The following is a 3,805-nucleotide window of genomic DNA, read 5'->3' on the forward strand; positions in this document are numbered from 1 at the left end:
ACATTTCCATTCGAATATAATAAAATTTCATTCTTTTGAAAGAAAGAAAGAAAGAAAATAAAAAATAAAATAAAATAAAACCATATCCCACAAAATGGAAAGTTTTAAATTTCATAATTAATAAATTCCATAATAGTTATGTGGAAATACATTACACTACTAATTTGCTGAGAGTATAAAATTAAAAAAAAATAATAAAAATAATAAATAATAAAGTTTCCAGTCAAAAAATATTATTAGTTTCCATTTCCATTTTCAATAATACATTGTATGTGAAAACTGAAAAGAAAACTTAGAAATACGCGACGTTTTCCGTTTATGCTTTGGTCAAACAATGCATTCTTCCGCTTTAAATGTTGGCCTTTTATGCGACGTGTGTAAACTGACGTGATTCATGTGCCCTTTAGCCGTTTTCCTCCCGCTATATATACGAACTGAGCCAATTACAATTGTAGCAAGTGAGAAGTTTTCTGCAAACAAAACACAAAAAGCGAAAAATGGCGAAAGCAATTCGGTTTTTTGAGCTCAGCACTGGGGCCAAGATTCCGTCAGTCGGACTGGGAACTTGGCAGGCCGAGCCTGGCGTCGTCGCTGCCGCCGTCACCGCCGCCATTAAGGTCTTTTCCGTTGGCTTAATTTTGAATTCCAATTACAAAAAAAAAAAGTTCAGTTTTGATTTTAATTGCACGTTCGTTTTAATGTAGATCGGATATAGGCATATTGATTGTGCTCAAGCTTATGGAAATGAAAAGGAGGTATTTTTTTATTATTTGGGGTTTAACATTTATCAGCTTAATTAATCTGGTTTAGAGAATTAATTGGTGTGACAATGAAACAGTGACCAATCATAATTTGTGGATTTTGTAGATTGGGTTTGCTCTGAAGAAGCTTTACGATGATGGTGTAGTGAAGCGGGAGGACTTGTGGATCACTTCAAAACTCTGGTCTGTTTCAAATATGTTAATAACTCCGGAAACATACACGAATGAAACTGGTTACGAACTTTTAATTCAAACACTAGATTTGTAACTTTATATACAACTTATTGTCAGTTTACTGTCCCTGTTTTGTTTTTGAGAAAAAGTTTGTAGCGGGTTTTGTTTATGTGCGTTTTCCTATTGAATTCTTGACTCTCGAGTCTTTCCTATCTGATTGGAAAGGTTGAATTTGAAGTTACATTTGTCTGCACTGTGCAGGTGTAGTAATCATGCACCAGAAGATGTGCCAAAGGCACTAGATAGTACCCTGCAGGACTTGCAACTCGATTATCTCGATCTATATCTGGTATGTTAGCCACATTAAAATACTCTTTCTTAATACGTACATACGTATATACATGCATACATGATACATACAGAGGATAATCTTTTGTCAAACAATCTGATATCTTGGTTTGCTAGTGTATGAGTTTCGAATTTGGATCATACATTCAGATGAGAGTTCGACATACCAGCACACAATATGTTAAAATCTTTGACAAAACGACATTTATTAAATACATGAATAGAATGATTTCTTCGGAAATAAAATTAACATTGGTTTATGCTTTAGTTAGTTTTGGACTTTGTTGTATCTGGGAATAAGGACACAATGCTAAAAACCACAAACAACAAGCTTGCAGGTCTCACTAGCTTCATATAAATTGGTAAAATCGTTGTGTATTTGTCACTGAATGTGCATAAAATTATTGTAGATCCACTGGCCGGTCAAGATGAAGAGTGGTTCAGTTGGTTTTAAGCCTGAAAACCTTGAACAACCTACATTCCCAGTACTTGGAAAGCACTGGAGGCAGCATATGATTCTGGCAAGGCCAGGGCTATTGGGGTTAGCAATTTTTCTACCAAAAAGCTAGGAGACCTGTTAGCGGTGGCGCGCATCCCTCCTGCTGTTAATCAAGTGGAAAGCCACCCTCAATGGCAGCAGCAGAAGCTACATGAATTCTGTAAATCCAAGGGAGTCCACTTAAGTGTGAGTATTCATCAATACAGTAAAATGTTGATTTCAAAAGTCACACGCTGCTGCTTGCTGGTATAATTTTGTAATGAATTTCTTATATCAGGGATATTCACCACTGGGATCCCCAGGCACAAGTAGCCTTAAGGGTGATGTCCTTAAGAATCCAATCCTATTGTCGGTAGCAGAGAAGCTGGGAAAGACTCCTGCTCAAGTGGCTATCCGGTGGGGATTACAGTCAAGCCACAGTGTTCTGCCTAAGAGCACAAAGGAGGAAAGGATCAAGGAAAACTTTGATGTTTTTGACTGGTCTATACCTGAAGACTTGTTTGCAAACTTCGCTGAAGTAAAGCAGGCAAGTACTCTGCCAAATTCAACCCGTCTTTTCTTCTTCTTGGTGTATATCATGCCTGAATGATGAATGAAATTTCTGTTTAAAAAGATTCGGTTTAGTAGCATCTGCTAGTATAATTTATCTGTGTCGTTGTACATGTCCAATGGGTTTAGGCCTATTATAAGCTTCTTGTGATTCAACTTTGCTAAAGTTTCCCTGTAATTCCTTGCAGGAGAGGCTACTTAAAGGTACTGGATTCGTCAACGACACGCACGGTGCCTACAAGACCATCGAGGAACTCTGGGACGGCGAATTGTGAGGAGCATAGCCTGGATGGGCGGATGTTAGAAACATTCGGCTTTTTTTATAGGCTTTAATGTCCTAGCCTGTTTGGTTGTAGTTTGATTTTCAAAAGGGTGAATTCATAAGCTCTGGTACTTGTGTTAAGCATTGTTCTAATAAAGATTCTTCAGAATAATTGAAATATCAAACCTTTTCGGATTCTTCTGTCATGAATTATTGATATCAGTTACCATTTGATGTAATGGCATCTGCAAAATTTCACCTTCTACGAAGCCAGAAATACCAAGTTTGAGGCAATAAGGTTGTGCATGGTTTATGAGGCATTTCACAAACAGTTTGTCCAAATATTGGCATTCAATTATGAGCTCATTTAGAACTGTTTTTAAAATGACTGAAAGCGTTTTTTGTGAAAATGTTTACGGAACCAATCTAATGCTTTTTGGTGAATTCTGGTAAAAATAAAAGTGAATCCTGGAAAAGTACTTAAATGCTTCTTGCAAATCATTTGAAATGCTTTTAGAACTCAAAAATATTTTCATTAAAAGCGTTTTTAGTTATTTTAAAAGTGTTTTTAGTCATTTTAAAAGTACTTCCAAGAAATTCAAGAGAGTTGACATCTCAAATGTTGAAAGAGAATGAGGATCCATAGAAACCAATGAACTGTAAAATCATGTGAGCCGTTTAACTATATAAAGTTAAAAGTAAAAATTATATACACCGCATTGGAAAATTTAGAAATGTCATAAACTCTTTATAGATTTGCTTACGTAGAAAGCACATATGTAAGAACTAGTGTTTCTAATATAAAACGAATTGTTTTTATTAGAAATCCAAGTGCCTTCCGGTATAGCACTTTGAAGTTTTTTTTTTCTAGAAAGTTTTTCTATGCCCTAAAAACATTGAAAGTATTTTGCCAAACATAATAAAAAGTGTTTTCTGTTTGCCAAACACACTTTTAGCCAAGCAAAATTGATAGGGATTTTACCGTTATCAAAAGTAGGGATAAAATATTTAAAAATACTTGCAAGAGTATAAGGTTGTCTTAGTATAGCAGCTCAAGTAAGGTCGTTTTCCACAGGGATTGAATAAATAATTTGTGTTTAAAACCAACTCTTAATTAATTATTTAAAACAAACTTTGGAAAATGTTGATTTTAGAACATAAAATGATAAAAACGAATTTAAATTAAAAAAAAATTAAATAAATAAACTAGAA

At 34.8% G+C, this 3,805-nt stretch overlaps 1 pseudogene; it reads left to right on the top strand.

Annotated features, from left to right (window-relative positions):
- The first annotated feature begins 439 nt into the window (after window positions 1-439).
- On the top strand, window positions 440-2,790 carry LOC126594189 (NADPH-dependent aldo-keto reductase, chloroplastic-like; annotated as a pseudogene).
- Window positions 2,791-3,805: the final 1,015 nt, after the last annotated feature.

The sequence above is a fragment of the Malus sylvestris genome, chromosome 12 (assembly GCF_916048215.2).
Source record: "Malus sylvestris chromosome 12, drMalSylv7.2, whole genome shotgun sequence".
NCBI classification, from domain to species: domain Eukaryota; kingdom Viridiplantae; phylum Streptophyta; class Magnoliopsida; order Rosales; family Rosaceae; genus Malus; species Malus sylvestris.